The sequence below is a fragment of the Pteropus vampyrus genome, unplaced genomic scaffold (genome assembly GCF_000151845.1).
Source record: "Pteropus vampyrus isolate Shadow unplaced genomic scaffold, Pvam_2.0 Scaffold510, whole genome shotgun sequence".
Taxonomy (NCBI): domain Eukaryota; kingdom Metazoa; phylum Chordata; class Mammalia; order Chiroptera; family Pteropodidae; genus Pteropus; species Pteropus vampyrus.
In genome coordinates this window covers 560,649-575,122 of record NW_011889291.1, presented here as the reverse complement: position 1 = coordinate 575,122, position 14,474 = coordinate 560,649, and the positions used below count along the sequence as shown (strand labels likewise).

At 42.6% G+C, this 14,474-nt stretch overlaps 1 long non-coding RNA gene and 1 pseudogene across 1 annotated transcript; both read right to left on the bottom strand.

The window, feature by feature from the left end:
* Positions 1–5,356: 5,356 nt before the first annotated feature.
* LOC111732984 lies at positions 5,357–6,672 on the bottom strand. Its single transcript, XR_002777780.1, has 3 exons — positions 6,588–6,672; positions 5,988–6,097; positions 5,357–5,660 (listed from the first exon to the last, which is right to left on the bottom strand). It is a non-coding gene; the product is annotated as an uncharacterized LOC111732984 (long non-coding RNA).
* Positions 6,673–9,079: 2,407 nt separating this feature from the next.
* LOC111732998 lies at positions 9,080–9,198 on the bottom strand (annotated as a pseudogene).
* Positions 9,199–14,474: the final 5,276 nt, after the last annotated feature.

The following is a 14,474-nucleotide window of genomic DNA, read 5'->3' as shown; positions in this document are numbered from 1 at the left end:
AAAGGGCGCTGACGTCTCTGGGGCTGGGCGCGCGGGCGACATTCCCGATCCCCTCCCCAAGTCATAAAGCTGGAGAGACGGTGGGATAGAGAAGTGTGAGAAACGGCCCTAGTGCACTGAATCCCACGGGGCCGGGTCGGGAGCCCGGGACGCCTCAAACATCCCTGCCTTCTCTGGGAAGCTTCCGGGAGAGCATCCCAAGACCAGGTTGAACCCCCAGGAAGACATCTCTGGACTCCCACGCTCCTTCTCGTTTAAGAATGTCATTGAAGATGTGTTTGTGAATTCTTTAACGTCCCTCAGTCCCCATCCCCACAACTGAGTGCCCTGCTGGCAAGGCCTGGTCTATCCTGTTCAGTCTCCAGCTCAGTGCCTCACTTCCAACAGCCCACTCTCTACCTCCAGGGTCTTCAGTGTCTGGGTTTTCCCTGTATCAAAGCAGGAACATTTGAACAGAAAGAGAGGATACATGGAAGGACTGCCGACCCTAATTCATTCATTCATTCATTAGGCAGTCGTCTGCTCTCCTACATGGAGTCCCCAGGCTGAAGGGAGAGACCTCAACACTCTGAGCCTGGGGTAGGGGCAAGATTGCAACAAGGGAAGAACTGAGTGCAGCTGTGGGGCTGGACCATGTTCATTACACAAGGTTAAACATTCATTCAACAAACTTTCACTAAAGTCCTCCCCACCCCGCCATCCCTACAACTACCCTATGCCCTATCAGGAAAGAGAAACTGACACAGGAAAACCCGGGGCCACTTGACTGGCAAGCTCTGGCAAGAAGAATATAGTTGACTCAGCAGGGCTCCAAGCCAGCTCAGACTCTGGAATCTGAAGCTGCAAGTCACCAGCCTGATGACGATGTGCAGGTCACCACTTATACATTTGACTGGGCCAGATGCCAGGACTGCAGATCCTGGCAGCAGTGACAGGCAGATGGGAAGGGCAGGGAGGAAAACCTCCATAAATAGACCTGCACAGTCACCACCTACTCTGGCAGCCCGCCTGTCCCTCTCGCAGCCCCTGGCTCTGTCTGAGCAGGAGACATCGCTATCCCAGAATGTGTTCTCTCCTCCCCAGCTTCCTGCACTGAGAGATAAATGATCGATTTTTTTCCCAACTTGATGGCCTTTTCACAATCCAATTTTCAAGGACTTCTTCTGTGCCATGTTTCAGAGGGCATAAAATGTGCCATGTTTCAGAGGGCATAAAATGTGCCAAAGGCTCTTAGAGGTGCATACTGTGAATTTCTCCAAAAGATTTTCTACAAAAGAATTTCTCCAGGGGCCTGGCTCTTGGTTGAATCCCAAAAACTGCTCTGTGAAATGCGGCCTCTGCCCCAGCAATGACGCGGTCACACTAATCAATTTTCTTGAGCATCTACTGTGTACCAGTTACTGCGCTGGAAGACGCTGCCCCTCCTCCCCCATACACAGCACGTAGGCTACTCTGGTCAAGGTAAATGGCATGGAAGGGTGACATGTGGACTGGAATCTCTCATCAGAAAGGGAAGCAGTGAAATTGACTTTTGCTTTGCTTGTCTATGGGCAGCTGAATGCAGTCCCTGTCTTTGAGAGTTTTCAGTCTGGGACGGCACATAGACTCATAAACGGTGTCATCCCACGTGTATCTCTAGAACTTAGGTTACTAGGGGCCCTTCAGTCCCTCTTTACTAATTTCCAATCCTTGGGGCTTCTGGTGGGTAGGACAGGAACAGCTTATCTGTCGGTGGAGGGGCTGCTTATAATAAAAATAGCAGTGAACACCTACTGTGCACTTCATATATGCCAGGTATTGTTCTAAAGTGATTCTGTATTCACTTAATCCTAATAACTACTCCAAATGAGGTAGGTAGTTATTTTATTTTATAGATGAGGACACAATGAAAGAGAGATTACATACTTGTCAAAGTTCTCACAAAGTTCGTCTGGAAAGAGCTAGGATTTGAAACCAGGCTGGCTGACTCATGACTGTGTTCTTAGCACCCACGATACACACGCTACCTTTATTCAAAATAGCCCAGTGAACCTTGCCTCCTATGCTCACAGCCTTGTGTATCCCCGCAACCCTTACCCTATAACCAAGAGCATTTGAAAATGATGGTGTGTGTGTGACTTCTGAGGCTAGGTCATAAAAAACACATGGCTTCTGCCTTGTTCTTGATTAGATCATATGCTCTGGGAGAAGCTAGCTGCCATGCTGTGAGGACACTCATGCAACCTTTTGGGGAGAGACATACAGTGAGGAATTGAGGGCCCCACCCAACAACCAACATCAACTTGTCAGCCATGAAAGGGAGCTCTGCTCTCCTGAAAGCACATCCTCCAGTCAAGCTTTCAGATGACACAGCCTCAACTGACATTTATTATAAACTTCATGAGACCCCTAGCCAGAACCACCCAGCTAAGCCACTCCTGAACTTCTGACCCATTGAAACTATGAAATAACAAATGCGTATTGTTGTTCTAAGCCACTCGTTATGCAACTAACACAATAGCGAGTACAATAGCCAACACTTCAGTAGTGCTCACTCTGTGCCTGTATTTTTCAGCATTTTATGTACATTTATTCACTTAACATACTCTATAAAGTTGGCACAGTACTGTCTTAAACTCCATTTTAAAGACGAAGAAACTGAGGCATAGAGAAGTCACATGGTCTGAGAGAGGAGATGTGAGGGCAATAGTTCCCAGGAAGACTGGGATTACTGTTGGGCTTAAACTGGTCCCAATCGTGTTCTGAGTTCTGCAGGGGGCTCACAATGAGTGTAGTTAATGTCACTCCGGTGAACCACAATCCTATCGCCTGTTCAAATCTGCACAGAAGCCAAGCTCCCTCTGCCATCTCTTGCCCATGTTTTAGGCACAGATCCTTCGTGTTTCTATGCTGGACCCCACTGGCCAAACCCCGCCTGAAGATACACTTGGTTTGGTCTGTCCAAAACATTGAGAGATTTCTAATGAAAATCTGGATTTTTGGCTTCCCTTGTAAAGTTGAAAAGTCCAGTAAGAGTGGTCTACAGTCCTGACGGTTTGCAATGGGCCACAACTGAGGGGGAGCTGCCCCTTGGCCAAGGCAAGCCCCCGCCGCCCCCCGTCACCGCTGTGACGCAGTCCCTTCCACATTCTGTCTTTTGCAGGTAAGTTAAGACTCTGTTCATCACCTTTGGGCTGGTGTTTTTCTGTTGCCAGTGCCAGCCTCAGACAGGGGCAAGAGAGGTCTCTATTACAGCACTGCACTTTACAGGGCAAACTCCACCCCCACACACTAGGCCCGAGTTGTGGGAACAAGGGATGTATTTACTGGAGCCCACAGACTCCCTTCTGGAGCATGGGCAGAGAGTTTCCATTTGGGGTGATGAAAATGTTTTGGAACTAGAACTTTTGTACACTATCATGATTATACTTAATGCCACTGAATTGTATACTTTAAAATGGTTAAAATGACCAATTTTCTGTTATGTGTATTTCAACACACAAAAAAATCTAACCTAGAAAAATCTTGGCAAAACGAAAAAGAATAAATTTGAACCTGGCCTTCCATATCGTTTTAAAGGTATATTGAATAAAGTCGGAGGATAAAACATATTTTATTATTTAACAGGGGCTAATTAATGCGTCTGTTTTCTATTGCTGCATAACAAACATTCAGAACTTAGTGGCTCAAAACCACGTCCAGTGGACTCAGCTGGGAAAACATTCTTTTCCCTGGGGTCACTCATACAACTATAGTTACCTAGAGCTGAACTGAGACTGGACGGTTCAAGGCGAACACTTCATATCTGGTGACTAGCTGGTGCTGTCAGGCAGGACACCTCAGTCCTCTATGTGGCCTCTCCAGCAGGACCAATCATGGCGATGGCAGTGTTCCAAGAGGATGAGACCTAAGGTCCAGAATGTATTAAGCCTCTGCTTGCGTCATGTTTGCTGATGTCCCAAAGGCCGAAGCAAGGGAAGGTTGTGGACGTCAGTAGGCATGAAGCCAGGGGGCCATTAGTGAGCAGCCTATCGTAGTTCACTTGATGTAGAATTTTAAATATTTAGACATATAGTACATGGACCTTCATTTGTACTCTTGCTCCAGGCCCAGCGAACATTGGAGCGGACTTCTTTATTGCATCAGGAACTCAATGCAAATCAGGATCCTGGGGGTCAGATCAGCACAAATTCACTTCATTCTGAAAATGCTGCTTAAGCACCTACTGGGTGCTCGCCCTGTGCATTACCTGGGGGTACAGCCACAGGCAGGTAGACACAGTCCTATCCTTAAGAATTCACATTTCACTGGGAGACCAGGGCCCTTGGGTGACTTATCTGTATGTAGCTGAGTTGCAGTTAAGTTGATGTCAAGAGAGATTTTGAAGACATTTAATGAATCATTAACTTGAGTATTGCAGATTTTTTCCTTTCCATATCTGTGAGAATATATGCTTTGTTTTCAAGTCTTAAACATTTTGTAGAAGCTTGAAAAGTTCTTACACTTTCTTTGTGGAAAAGCTTGCTCTGGAGAGAGAGATAGACCATGTAACCCTATGATTTTTTTTTCCTTTTTGGGGGTAGTTTTAAATTTTGAAGTAATTTCAGCTTATAGAAATATTGCAAGAAGAGTACAAAGTCCTCTTGTATGCTCTTCATGGAAATTCACCAGTTGTTAACTTGTTCTGTTAGCATTATTATTCTCTCTCATTCTCTCTCTCTCTGTCACTCAGAGAGACAGAAAACGAGAAAGGTTATCTTGACATAATCTCTCTCTCTATATAGAGCTATTATATATAGATAAATAGAGACTATATATAACACAGGCATATCGAGACATATAATACACACAGAAATATATAGGCATATATATATCTCTGATACACATAAAAATTTGGCATATATATATCGAACATTTATTAAGACAGACATATGTATAATGCACACATTTATACATAGAAAGATATATGTATAACATACAGAAACATATAAACACATGTATGTATAGAAATATATATATTACACACGTATATAGAGACATATCACTACACATACACACATAGAGACACGCACTATACATAAATATATATATGGAGAGAGCCACGTTTATATACACAGAGACACACATACATGTATACATGTAATATACACATGCATATATAATACGCATAAAATACAGAGAGAGGGAGAGCGATAATACACGTTGTGTTTTCTGAGCCAGTTGAGCCTCTATTGCAGACACAACGTACGACTTTGCCTTTTACCAAGAACACGGACATTCTCTTATGTAACCACAGTACAGCGAGCAGCTTCAGGAAACTGGGCCCTGACATGGTACGACGATCTAATCTACAGTCTGTATCCCAGTTTCTCCAGTCGTGCCCATAGTGCCCTCTATGGCTATGTGTTTTCCCACGGGGATCCCATCGAGGCCCACACGCTGCACTGTTGTGTCTCTCTAGTCCCCCTTGAACTGGGACTGCCTGTGGTCCCTCTTCTTCTTTAACGACATTGACATTTCTGAGGTGTACCCACCAGTTATTGGTAGAATGTCCTTCGCTTCGCATTTGTCTGGTGTCTTCTCCCAGTTGCGTTCTTGGCGGGCACTCAGATCCTTCTCCGTGCATGACAGTGGGAAGCACGGGATGTCTGCCTGCCCCTTATTAGCACCGTTAACTGTGACTTTTAAAATTTATTTTTTTTTAAAGTATGATTGACATATAACATTAGTTTCAAGTCTACGACGGATGATTCAATATTCGTATATATTACGAAATGATCACCACAATAAGTCGGGTTAACATCCATCACCACACAGTCATAATTTTTTCTTGTGATGAGACCTTTTAAGATCTACTCTCTTAACAACTTTCAAGCAAGCAGTGCAGTCTTATTATATAAGAACGTGTATATATAGTCACCATGCTTTACATTACATCCTCATGACATTTATTTTAAAACTGAAAGTTTGTACCTTTTGACCTAATTGGGAGTCTTCAAACCACTTACCTTGAATACTGGATGGTCAGTGCCGTCATGGGGGAAGCACGGAGGTTAGAAATGCCCAGAGAAGGGACGAACTCCATCAGGTAGGGCTTCCTGGGGCTGGGTCCCTGAGACTGAGGGTACAACATTATCCAGGCAAAGAGGGGAAGGAATGAGTGACCCAGGTTCGAGAAGGAGCCTGAAAATGTACTGTAGCCTAGGATATGTGCCCGGTTCCTCCCAGCTGAGCCCAGAAAGGAACTGGGGCTATGGATGTGGGCACCCGTTTCTGGGGAATGGCCTCACCACCCCTGGTGGCTAGTCATGATCTTTTCTGCCAGCCTCTGGTCATATTCAGGTCACTCACTATGAAAGGTCAGCCTTGGGGCAAGAGGTCAGAGCAGAGAAAATGACTCAGATTCTGGGCTGAGGTTTCAGAAAGGAGCAGAGCGGCCTCTGCGGAGATGCCCTCCCCCATCTGCACCCCTGCCTCGAAGTCCTTCCTCCCAGCCAGGAAGCTTGTGTGTGTGGGAGCCCAGTAACCTTTGTACCCAGGGCAAACAGCCCTGAACTCACTAAGGAAAGAATAATAACTCTCACAGTGCACGTTTACTTAGCGCTCACCTTTATACCATCAGGCATGAGCAGAGTTCATCTCACGTCATCCTCAAAACGGCCTTGGATGGGAGAATGTTCCTTTCTGTTTTGAGCTGGGGAAAACTGAGGTTCCGACAGCCTGAGTCACACAGCGTGGGAGGGCCAAGATCTGAATCTGTTTCTCTCCGGTTCTAAACCACTGAATCTTTTTTAAAAAATCTTGTCTTTTTTTTTTTGTTTGTTTGTGATTTACAGCTTTGAACCAGTAATGCATTTCCATTACAGTAAATCAAAAAAATCTAAACAACATAACTGGAGAAGTCTCCTTTCCCTCATCATGTGTCCACACAAAACTTTGTTCAAGAATGTTTATCCAGGTTTATTCAAAATTGCTTTTGAGGTTTTTTTGTATGTCTGCACATTTCATTTTAAAAATTGTTATGGACTGCATGTTTGTGTCCCCCTAAAATTCATGTGTTGAAGCCCTACCCCTCCAGTGTGATGGTGTTTGGAGATGGGGGCCTTTGGGAGATAATTAAGTCGTGAAAGTGGAGCCCCCATGATGAAACTGGTGCCCTTATAAAAAGAGACATGCAGTAGACGCCCCACTCCCTCTCTCTGCCATGTGAAGACACAGAGAAAAGGTGGCTGTTTGCAAGCCAGGAAGAGAGCTCTCACCAGAAACAGAATCTGCCAGCACCTTGACTTTGGACTTCTACCCTCCAGAACCGTGAGAAATAAATGTTTGCTTAAGCCACCCAGCCTGTGGTATTTTGTTGTACCTACCCAAGCTGACTAATGTAAAAACAGTGGGAAAAACAGTTCAGCAACATGTTGAAATATTTCAAGTGTACAGTTTTATACAGACATATGTATATGCCTGTGAAACTATCGCCACGAACACGGTAATAGACATGTATGTCCCACCAAGAGTTTCTTTGTGCCTCTCGGGAACCCTTCCCCCTGGCTTGTCCCACTTTCCCCATGTAATTAATCATCACCTGCTTTCTGTTGCTGCAGATGAGGTTGCATTTTCTAGAATTTTATATAAATGGAATCGGAAAGAATGTACTCTTTTTTTTCTGACTTTCACTCAGCATGATTATTTTGAGATCACCCCTGTTGGATTATTTGTAGTATATTTATTCTTAATGCTGATATAGATAAACCACAGTTTCTTTATGCATTCACCTGTTGAAGGACATTTGGGTTGCTTCTAGTCCTTGGTTATTAAAAATAAAGCTATGGACATTCATGTACATATTCTTGATTGGAGAATGCCTTCATTTCTCTTGGGAGAGGATTTTCTTTTATTTTAAATTTTAATTTCAATCTTCCTAGTACTCCTGTCCCCCATCTGCCCAGTTCTCCCCCACACCCTACAATCACTATCAATAATACCTTCTTCATCCTTCTCATGTTCATTTATACAGACATAAGCAATACACCCCCTCTTTTTACACAGAAGATAGCATATTACATGCAGTATTTTGTATCTTTTTTCACTTGACATGAATCTCAGAGTGCTTATAGCCCACAGAAGCTTCCTCATCTTAGCTGTGCAGTATTCCTTTTTGTGTTTGTACTATAATTTATTTAACCAGGTCCTCTCTAGGGACCTGTGTTGTCCCTAATCATTTGCTACTAAAAACCATGCAGTAATGAATAATCTTTCATTTTGTACCTGTGTAACTATACCTGTAGAGGGAATTAAAAGGGATGTATGTTTGTTAATTTTGATGTATGTTCCCAAATTGCCCCCCATGGAGTTGGGTCACTATACAGTGGCATCAACAATGTATAAGAGCATTTACTTCCCCTTGGCGTTGCCAATAAGTTGTCTTATTTTAAACTTCTGGGTTTTTGCCAATCTGATAAGTGAAAAATGGCATCTCACATAGTTTTAATTTTCATCTGTCTTAGTACAAGATTATTTTTTTCAAATGTTTAATAGCCATTTTATTTCCTTTAAAATACAATTTTATTTCCTTTAAAATACAATTTTTTTTTGAAATTGGTATGTTGTTCTTTTTCTTATCGGTTTCTAGAAGTTCTTTATTAGGCAAATTAAGTTCTTGTGATTCATATCAGTTCGTTATCTGCCCCTGACTTAGCTGTTAATTTTCTGCCATAGAGAAATAGTATGTATGTGTGAGAAAGAGCAAACATCAGTGTTTTTTAATGGCTTCTGGGTTTTAAGTCACAGAAAGTCCCGCTCATTGCAAGATTATAAAGGGATTCTCTAGTTTTTTTTTTCCGACCATTTATGGTTTTGTTTTTATGCTTAATTATTTGATTCAAATCACTATGTCTTAATTAACCTGGTATGCCACCTCCCTCACCAACAACTTCTTGTAAGAGCGGCACGTAGAAACAATCCAAGAGGTTCAGCTTTAAGGCACAGCCATCCAGTGCAATACACTGTTTTTTGTTTTTTTTTTTTCAACCCTTGGTTGACCTCACAGATTGCAAGGAACTTGTCAGCTTACAATCTCTTATTTTTTATTTTTATTTTTTTACACCTACAGCACCTGGTCTTCCTACGTGGTCTCCCATCCCAGTACTAACCAGGCCCCACCCTGCTTAGCTTCTGAGATCAGAAGGGATGGGACTTGTTCAGGGTGGCATGGCCGTAGACGGTAACACGCTTTCAAATTGCAAATTATTTTAAGGAAGTATTGAGTGACCTGGAAAAGGGTGAGTTAAATGAGAAATACAGAAATTCAAACTGTGCAGCGGCATTCCGATTTTTCTTTCGAAACATGTCTGTGAGAAAAGAAGCTGGTGAGAATGGCGATTAATATCAGGCAGGTTTTGTGTGGGCACATTTAGTCATTCATTAAGCTATCCATGGATGCTTGTATCACAAAAGAGTGGCATCTCCACTCATAAAGTTGCCTTGCTGAGAAAAATCACATCTGAAACAGAAAAAATGTCTAGAATGTCCAATGTTCAAAAAATGTCCAAAATAGTAGCTATGAGTCACCTGTGGCTGTCAAACACTTGAAATGTGGCCAGTCTGAACTGAGATGCACTCTGAATGTAAACTACACACCGGATTGGGAAGACTTGAAAAAACAAAAAGATTGTAAACTACCTGACTAATTTTTAAGCTATCGATTGCATGTTGAAATAATCAAATTTTGGATGTGTTGAGTAAAAATAAGATGATTAAAATAAATTTCATCTCTTTTTTACCTTTTTAAATTAAAGTGGCTACTAGAAAATTTAAAATTGCCCATGTGACTCGAATTTGTGGCTCATATTATGTTTTTATTTTCAGCACTGGCCAAGATCTACCAATTTTTACGAAATACAGATAACGGGGGAACATCACAAATGTCATCACAAGGATGCTGTCAAATAAATCCATACTGTGGAATATGAAGCAGGACAAATCTGTCTTCTTTAACAAATAAATTGACAGAAAAAAAGGCGGTGAGAGAAGTTTTAGATCAAAAGAGATTTTAAAAACATTTCAACCCAATTCAATGTATGGACATTTTGGGATCCCAATTCAATCCACTTCTTAAATAATAAAACAAAATGTAACTAAACAAATTATAACATTTATGAGACAATTAAAAATTTGCACACTTACTGGACATTTGATGATATTAAGTTCTAAAAGTATAATAATGCTATTATGGGTAATTTAAAAATAAATAGTATTTATCTCCTAGAAAGCATACATACTCAAATATTTACAGATGATGGAACGTCTGGTATTTGCTTCAAAACAATCCAGTTGGGGAGGAAGTGGGAACACGGGAGGAGATGAAACAAGATTGGGTTGACAATGGTTCATGTTTTACAATCTACTTTTTTTCATTGTGGGAAAATACACATCCTAATAAACCATTTTAACTATTTTCAAGTGTATAGTTTAGTGGCATTAAGTACATTTCTCTCTCTCTTTTTTTTTTTTGCTTAAAATTCTCCCAAATAAAAGGTTAAAATAAAAATTTTGAATAAGCAAATGAGTATCAAAATAAAATATGTAGGTAAATATAATATTGAGTTCCCAGAAGGGCTAGTGCAATGATTTTTGTTTCTCTCTTTAGTTTCTTAAATTTCTATAATGAAAATGCTAATTTTTAGAGATTATTTTTTATAACTATAAGAAAAAGCTAGAGATGACATTGTTTTTCAGGACAATTCCTTCACACGTGTTCCGTGGACAAGCGCGGCTCCTGGGGATTTGGCCGGAAGAGGAGCGCCACCTCGTGGCGGACACGAGAGCCACTCTTGCTTGTTCCTTACCCGCGCATCTGGGCTCCTGCGAGGGAAGGAAGGTGTTGCTGGCGGCTGAGCGCTCCGGTGCGCGACTCCTGAGCGCAGAGCGGGTACTCGAGGTGGCATCAAGGTCTTATCCTCGAAGGTGAGAGAGTCAGAGGAGAAGCTAAAGGAGAGACGAGTAGCAACTTTCCTCTTCCTTCCTCCTTTTTTGGAGGTCCAAATCACTTATTTAACAGTAATTCATTCATTCATCAAACATTTACTGAACATCTACTGTGTGCCAGGCCCTGTTCCAAGCACTGGGGACAAAGATCCTTGCCTTAATGAAACTGACACAACTACTGTGTGTGAGAGACACAACTACTGTGTGTGAGAGACACAATAAACAAGTAAAGGAAATAGTGTGTTATGTGGTGATAAGTACTAGGGAAAAAAAAATAAATCAAAGAAGGGAGACACTGAATGGGGGGATGTTTGCCATTTTAAATAGAGTGGTCGGAAACGATCTCATTAAGAAGAGGGAGTTTGAGAAGCATTCGAGATCTTGCTCCCCCACATGTGCTGTCAGTTTGGCTTAAATAAACTTTATAAGAATTCTAAGAAGAAGAAGAATGAGGAGAAGGGGAAAAAGTTTGAGCAAGGAAGTGAAGGATGTGAAGGTGTAAGTCAGGCAGATATTTGAGGGAACATCCCAGGCAGAGGGAAGAGCCGATGCAAAGGCCCTGAGGCAGGAACCTAACTAATGTGTTTGAGGAACATTAAGAAGGCCGATGGAGAGAAAGACAAACGAGAGAGGTATACATATAGGTACACATTATTTTTTTGAACCTTTTGACAACCAGTCTCATGACTCCTATTCCTAAATACTGCAATTTATATTTCCCAAGAAAAAGAACTTTGTCTTGCAGGGGGTTTCTCTACCTTGTCACTGTTGACGTTTGGGTTGGACAATTTTCGCTGTGGGCGGCTGTCCTGTGCGTGGTAGCATTTTTAGTATCCCTGGCCTGTACCCACTAGATGTCAGTAGCACACACTCCCAGCAGTGACAACCAAAAATGTCTTCAGACATTGCCGAATGTCTCCTGGAAGATAGAACTGTCCCCCAGTTGAAAATCATCACTTATATAACCACAGTACAATGGTCACGATCAGGAAATTTAATATCGATCTAATATTGGCTAAACTACAGATGTTATTCGAATTTTATCAGTTGTCCAATAATGTCTTTTTTAGCAATTTTTTTTCTTTCTGGTCCCTGGTCCCACCCAGGATTACATGTTGCAGTTAGATGTCACATTTTTTATAACTTCCTTTCATCTAGGACATTCTTTCTCCTTTCTCTGTCTTCATGGCACTGGCAGTTTTAGTATATGTGCTGCCGAAGTGAGCACGGCACTGGCACTTTTGAATGTCATAGGCCAGTCATTTTGTAGAATGGCCCTGCTTGGGTTTGTCTGGCTTTGCATATGCCAGTGCTGAGCTGATTGAGAAGGGAAGGTTCAGTGGTGAGACGTCCAGCTGGAAGAATGCACAAGAGGCTGACATTCGAATGAAACAGCAGGCACCGACTTTATTGCAGGGAGCATACTTCTAATGCGGAGAACGTGCTTCTGCTTCCTTAAGGGACCGCATGGGCTCCACATATATCAGAGCACAATAGTGGCATTCTGCCACACATGCATGATACAATAAGCTGGATCATGCTTACAAGAGTTAGGAGCAGGCACCCTACTACATTAATGTAACTAACAACTTAAATCCAGGGTCCTATTCCTGGCCAGGATCCTGGATCACAGCCAGACCTGGGACCCGCCAGGCCTGGGACCCACAGCATAATGATTAGACTTAGGTTACCCATCTTTGGAAGGAATATCACCAAGGTGATAGTGTCCTTTGTGCCTATACGGGAAGACACATGATAGTTGTTTGCTCCATACTGGTCATTTTCACTATGATCACTTGGTTAAAGCCCCATGTGTTTCTCCACATAAAGTTATGATATTTCCCTTTGTAATTAAAGTGTCTTATGAGCAGATACATTGAAGCTACGCAAATATCTGTTTCTCATGAAAATTTCACCCACTCCGTTTAGCATCCATTGATGATTCTTGCTGGAATCAATTGTCCTGACTGGTTGCTTTTAGTAAGTGTTTTAAATAAATACTGAATAAGGATTGTTAAACAAACAAACACACAAACAAAAAACTTTCAGTGCTGAAAGCTTTTCTAAAAGAAAAAGTTTATTGAGCTGTATATATGCTAGCCAGTAAAAGGACCAGGTCATGGATGTATCATAAGCAGCAGAGCTGCGTGGAAAAGACAAGCAAGTCCCTACCACCCTAGAGTCGAGGGGCACTTTTATATACTATGTTTGAGGAAGAAAGAGGTAAGTTGTTTTGGAATAATTTATATTAGTTACAGATAAGGGGGCAGGAAAAGAAGAAGGGGGGCAGTTCTATGATAGGTGCACAGTCTGTAGGGAAGAAATATTTACTACTTTTGATTGGTTACGGGCAACACACCTGAAAGTCCATGCACATGCAGGATGCAAGGCATCTAGCGGAGGGCTGACAGATGCCTGGAGGTCGATTTGAAGCTCCAACATACATTCAGAAATGTGAGCAGTCTTTTGTTAACCTGCCCACACTATTAACTGGTTGACTACTATGTCTTTCTCTCATTCTCTGGCTGCTGTCATTTAATTTAGAACATCTCAGAATTTTTCTCTGGTCAAGACAAAAGGCTACTTTTAACATATGTGAAGTACAAAGAGTAACAATGAAACACACATGCATGTAAATTTTGCTAATAAGGAGACACATGAGGACACGTGAAACCCTGCAGCCTCCTCCCTGGAGGTAGATGTAAACTGTTCAAAGCTGAGGGGAGGGCAGCGGGAAGCCTGGGATTGGTGGGGTCTTGGATTAACTAAACTTGGAGACAGGGATAAATTCCAGAGCTATTTCAGGTGATGAACTAGTGGGATGTAGACCAGCTGGATTTGGAGTCTAGGGAGGAGGGTGGAGCCTGTCGCTAGAGACTGGGTTGAAAGATATGCTGCCCTTCGAAGCCCCAACCCAGCAGTCAGCCGTCGGGGTCAGGGGTGTGAGCGTTGAGGGGCAGGCACAATCTCTCTGGGCGTGGCTGGGCGGGGACCTCTCTGGAGTTTCCAGGAGGTCGTTGCACTGGCGAAGAGTGTGAAAGTGGCTCCCAGTGGGTTCAAGTGAGTCCTAGAGTGGCAAGCCTCACCTAGGACAGGGTGGGACAAAGAAAGATCACATTTTCTACCATGAATGGTGTTAAGAATCTGGGGGAAAAGTTATTTAAGAGGTCAAGATAATTGCATCTCTTCCCCTCACCCACCCAATCAAAGTTCCTTCTCCCTGGTCCATATGTCCACACCGGCTGTCTAGTCTGGGACTCTTCCAGGTGCCCTCGGAAATCCTAGATCTCCATGGAGCTCCGATTCACCTTTTGTTCCTTTCGTTCAGTGAACAAGTATTTATTGAACACCTCATGCGTGCCAAGCATTGTTCTAGGCTTTGGGAACCAGGCAGTGTTGAAGACAGACAGAAGTCTTGCACAGGCAGGGCTAATGTTCCAGTGAGGAAAAGACAGACATGGGTAAGAGGATTAGAAGGGAAAAAAATAGCACAGGCTAAGAGGGCTCTTGAG